The 5,867-nt window shown below is 33.0% G+C and overlaps 1 protein-coding gene across 4 annotated transcripts in view; it reads right to left on the bottom strand.

Moving 5' to 3' along the window:
- Positions 1–5,451: 5,451 nt before the first annotated feature.
- The window catches only part of NOVA1 (NOVA alternative splicing regulator 1), a 145,317-nt gene continuing 144,901 nt past the window's right edge, over positions 5,452–5,867 (bottom strand). For all 4 annotated transcript variants that reach the window (XM_027638188.1, XM_027638189.1, XM_027638190.1 and 1 more), the window contains one exon: positions 5,452–5,867. This exon is cut by the window's right edge and continues 3,487 nt beyond it. The gene's annotated coding sequence lies outside the window, so the exon portion shown is untranslated.

The following is a 5,867-nucleotide window of genomic DNA, read 5'->3' as shown; positions in this document are numbered from 1 at the left end:
TTAAAGACAATGTCTTCAGTCTGGGAAAATAAGAACACCATAAATATTTCTTCTAGCTATTATATTTATAGAGTTGTTCACTTAGGCTGGAATCAGTAGCTTCAATTGTTAGTGGTTTCTACATTCATTTTGGTCACCACTACAGAGTAGTTTAGTGCCTTCAAAACTGAAATTCTCCACCAAATCACAACAAGCTTTTGGTTAGCCTTTGAATAATATTATTGACTGACATGAAAATCTGCAGATAGAAGCGATAAACTTGCCTATATATAGGCAAATTTGGACTGCTGATTCACTGTTGGGTCCACTTTTATAACCACTTGAGCTTGTTTAAACACATGAATATTTGTATATAGAAATATGCATGTTTTGTTAAAATTAGAATTAAATGTTTTCCATCAGGAGTTCTGCTTGAACATAATGTAGTCAAATGTTCACAGTAAAAGGGCAGATGTCAAAACCCATGGATGTTGTGAACCCTACTATGCTGAGAGCAAAAAAATAATCCAATTTCTAACTTAAAATTATACTCAGTGATGACACTCCATTACTTGTCTTGATGATCTTCAGTAATGATAAAATTAATGCATTAGTCACATGCAATCAAACTGGCTCCTAGTAAGTCCTGCAGTCTGATTAAGAACGGCCCTCATTTAAAAATTTTCCCTTCTTTTCATTGTACAGCAAGCTATGTCAATTGATTGGGCAGAAAAAAATGAACTGAATTTCAGAGGGGAAATTGATTATAGCAAGACATCTGAAAACACTTTTTTTTACCAGAATAAATTTCTGTGATGTTTGAACTTACTGACAGGTTATAAATAAGAATTCCATGAAAATACACTTTTCTTTGAAGCATTATAACAAAAAGTAAAATAGTTTCTTCTTTTTGTAAACTTATCTCTATGACATACTTTTACAGTCCTGTAGCTTTTATAAAATCACACCGTTACTGCTTTTTCCTCTACATCTCACAGTCTGCAACTGCTCATGTTTATATGTGAGTGTGTGGTAATATTAAGTTTGAAAACAATATATCAGGACACCAAATATTTTAGCTCAAACGAAGGCAAAATGCAAATTAGATCAGTTTATATAAATTGGATGCAAATTATTTAGTACTTCTAGCTATACTGGCTTATAGATATGTGTACAATTAAATAGTTCCCACAAACAGGCACGAAGGTTAGCAGACAATATTGTTGATATTTCCATCAACTGTCATGTAAAAAGAGGCTCTCAAATATGGCCTTTTCCTGCTTACATTTTACGTTTTCGAGCTCAAAAGTACTCAGTGCTCCAATCTGACTTTAAAATTAGCAAGCACAGTAGAAATTGAAATGTTTCAATGATGTATGTTACACCCTCTAGGTGCTGAAAGAGGAATAATATATTGTGCCAAGAATAGCTGCTGCCAGGTAAGGCTATTACGAAATTTCACTGGACTTCAAAAAGCCTGGAATGTGACACATTGCCAAGTGAGCTTTTAGAAGAGAAAACAGCATTTTAAAGTGATGTTTATTTTGTAACAATACATTATATTAAAAATATTAGTCTTAATTCTACCCCACTTTATTAACAATTCATATCAGTAAAAAATAGTGAAAAATCATATAAATAATTAGGGAAATTTATTGAAAAAATGAGATAAATTTGATATTTCTTCAAAGATACTAATAAGAAACTCGATTATCTTGATAAACTTGCTTAAGTATATCTCTATCATCATAATATCTTTAGTAACATGAAGACTTCTTGGATACATTGCAGCATCGAATGCAACATCAAAGATAATACTGTCATTTTACTTATATTAATTTGTGTATCTAGATTACAAGCTAGCATCCTCTGAAACATAGTGAGAGCTTTGAAAACATCCTACTTTTTTGCATATGTTTTTTATAATTTATATATTTTCAAGTTATAAATTTATAACATTTTTATTAAAATACAAAAGAACTAAACAAAATTCACTTTCTTTTTGAGTAGTTGCATACTGTAGTTTTTGATTTTATTCTAACTACTGACTTTTAGTTGAATTCCAATGACATCAAAACCAATTCAGTAGTTCAACAGTACCTTTTCTGTAGTATTTTTACTGATTATTTAACAATAAATGCTGCAAAGGGTCTAAAAAAAGAAGCTGATATGCAAAAATAGAGTATAAGGATTTCAAATTAACAGGACTGAGAAGGGAATACAGCTAATACAAAATAACCATAGGAACATTTTGTGAGAAAATTCACTTTGAAATATAAAATCCTCTGAAACCCCGGACCATGTTATTGATATGCAGGGCACAATATTAACTGTGATGGCCACATAATCATACCCTTGGAGTGTCATAAGTCCTCATGATAAGCCTGCCGGTTGGAAATATTTTGCATGAAGGAAGAGAGACACCTCCAGAAGGGACAATAAAGATGATTAATCTGGCAGACAAACTACTGAGTGGTAGGCTTCAACAGCTTCATGTGACTCTAAAACTGCCTCGCTGATTTAGGATAATAACTATCCCCTTAGCACGTTTCCTTTACCAAGAAAGGATAACAGTTAATACACCACAAACAGAATCAATATTAAAGAAAGGTTTAATATACAGAAAGTCATACAAATTATCACTGCTTGAAGTCCCATACGAGGCCACCACCAACAACCAGAAATGGATTATATGTTTCCTCAACCAAATGATAAATTAATTCAAAGCAGTGTTTAGGATATCCAGAATTTTAAATAGTAAATATTTTAAAACAAAATGCAGCATGAAACAGAAACAGCAAACATAATTATACCATTCTGTGGAGGAAAAAATGGATCTCCATTTTCAGAGTTAGCTACCAATTGGCTTTTATATGACATTATACCCTTCCGACACTTAGGGTACTCTTCTTGTGTGATCAGGCAGATGTCCTGAAATTAAATTACAAAAAGAAAGACAAAACAATGGAACTCAGCCTTTTTCTTTGCCCAAGAAGGTTTGTTTCACATATATTGGTGACTATCATGGCAGCTTTTGGCACCTTAATTAAGCATCTTAAAACCTACATCACTTATTTCTTTGTAATGTTATTCTTGTATTCAGAATACGAATTGCTAAATTTTAAATCATTGCCACGAATGTGGTATTCTCGGAGATGAGTATAGGACAAGTGAGTTGCATTTAACCAGTGTATGTGAGACATCCTTCTGCTTTCCTGTATTCGGTTGAGTCCTTGCATAGGAATGAAACAGACTACTTTTTCATCCTTCTAGATGGTAATTAACTCACATTTGCATTTTTTAAAAATTTATAGAATTGTAATAAATACATAGACCTACCTTTGTTATTCCCCACTATCATCCTCTATTAGTTTTCATGAAACACATTTTTTCATAAAATGAAAAGGCAAAACAGGTGTTGGATTATTTATGTCTGAGAAATTCATATCATTTAAATAATTAAAACTAATTTGTGTTGAGAGCTACAGTTGCATTTTTATTAGAGAAACAAGTACAAACAGGCATCACTACAGAGCTGTTTATTCAATAATGAGATTAAATGAAATGGATTTCGTAGTCTCAGTTCTTTGATTAATGTGGCAATTGGAACTCTAACTTCTGTGCCCTAACAATGTGGAAACAGCTGCTTACCCTCTATAATTCTGTAAAACTTTTTTCTTTAAAGCTACAAATTTTAAATTATCCCTAAAAATATATTGTAAGCAAAATACTGAATGCTTTCTGTTTAAACAATATTTGCATTATAAACCTGACATTAGTCTATTTTTTAATTTAATCACAAAGAAAAGAAAGTTTCATTTACAAATAACAGTATTTATGTTTACATGTAATGTAAACCTTTCTGCATATCTTTCTGCTTATACAATATAGAGGTTATTGTATTAATCTGCATAGAAAAAATACTGTACTTTTAAAATAATAATAATAAATTGAATTAATTAGTCTACAATAGGTAAGTACAATTTTAAGAGAAAAATATATGAATACAGCTACAAGTAGAATGTGCTGTGTATAAAATTCTCTGCCAAGAACCAGTTAAAGCAGCACAGTACTTACCCTTTGAACAAAAGGCATCAACATATAATTGCAAGAAATTATTATATTTTATGAAATGTTTAAGGGAAAAACAAAGATGCAAAGCTTCTAGCAGCAACGTTTTTATACAACTATAATAGAGTATATTGTTCTCCTGTTCACCAAATTTATTTCAGACATTTTTAGTAAAGATGCAGCATATTATATGTACAGGGACTGCATTGCACCAGATAGGGACATGCTAAGCCATGTTATTCTTGCATTTAAAAGATACCATTTGAATCTATCACTTATAGAATAAACCAGTCTCAGTTTGTGAATCTGAGGTAAACAGTAGCCCTCAATCCATCCAATATCCACATCAAAGCATTTAAAATTTCGAGTACGTAGGCATCTCATCTCAGGTGAAACAGACATTTAGGAGTCAGTAGATGGACTGAAGAGTGTCCAGACAGGAATGTGTGAGCATTATCAATAAGCATATAGTAATTTGCACGACCCATCCTTAATTTTTTAATGATACTATGACATAGGGATTCAATTCACTGTAAAATTACTAAAATCTACCAATTTTAATGCTTTCAGACTGTTTATTTTTTTTTTCCAATAGAAAAATAAATCTCATACATTTGAAGAGGTACACAAAAAGACTGGGATAAAATTGATCAGATTTCTTGATAGCACCATTTACACATTCTTTAAAGTAAACATTAATATGCACTTTCTTAGAAAGCGATATAAAAATATATATATATATATAAATACAGGACGTGCTAACCTCTGTTAACCATCTGAATGTGATGGAATAATCTAATTCTACTGTGCAGGTAGGCTTGTGCATGGCGGTGTGGCAATATAATTTTAAAAGTTTGTTACAGATGTGATGGGAAGCTGGAAGGAGTCGAATAAGCAGAAAAAAGAGCTTAGATCTACTGTAAGCAATGAGTCGGAATGAGCCGTTAAAGGTTAGAATTTGTCTTTGTTTCTGATCATTCAATGAGAAAAATGACTTCCACAGAAATAGATACCTTAAAACTGCTTGGGGAAAGGGTGGCGAGGGTGAAATAGGATTGAAAATCCTACAGGTAATAGCAATAACTGGAAGTGCAGACGAAATTGTTCTTCAGACCAAAGAGGAACGCAGCCGTTTAAAAAGTCTAAGTGCAATGCTGTGGTGCTGAAAGAAAAGCTCCTGGTGAAAAAGAAAAAAAGGGCAATGCGGCTCCGAGCGGCAGCGCGGTGGTGCTGAACGGACAGCTCCCGGCGCGGCGGAACGCTCCGGGCTGGCGTGAGGTGTCCGATCTGTATGATAAACAGCACACTGTGTCTCAGAGCGCCCATTCAATCTCAGTAAGTAAATGAAATATTGATTGAAAGTGACCCTGAAACAGAATGCATTAAAAAGACATAGAAAGCTGCAGAACTGAGGTAATTCTTATTCAGCATGTTCACCAGCCTCCCTATAGCAAAACAAGTCTATAAATAGTTGTGTTTCATAAGATACGGTTGGTCCCTGTATCACCGGTTCTCTCCATTCTCAACCAGTATAGTTGAATAGCCATTGTTGTATGCCTACCTGTGGAAGTTTGAAGCCACATACTAATTTTCATGCAATGAATTAAAGCATTACATTACAAATCATTTCTACATGGTCTATGAATTTCTGAAGATAAATTTTTAAGCAGCATGAAGCTGACTAACAAAATAAGGCATACAAACCCTTTCACTCTAGCCAAAATTAAGAGGCAAGTAATTTCAATTTAGCTCTCAGATTTTAACCATCGTATATAACCGTGCCAAGTAGCAAAAGATCCAAAAGTCCCATTTACATT

The sequence above is a fragment of the Corapipo altera genome, unplaced genomic scaffold (assembly GCF_003945725.1).
Source record: "Corapipo altera isolate COAL_440 unplaced genomic scaffold, ASM394572v1 23, whole genome shotgun sequence".
Taxonomy (NCBI): domain Eukaryota; kingdom Metazoa; phylum Chordata; class Aves; order Passeriformes; family Pipridae; genus Corapipo; species Corapipo altera.
The sequence above is the reverse complement of the archived record's forward strand: the minus strand, read 5'-3'. Positions and strand labels throughout refer to the sequence as shown.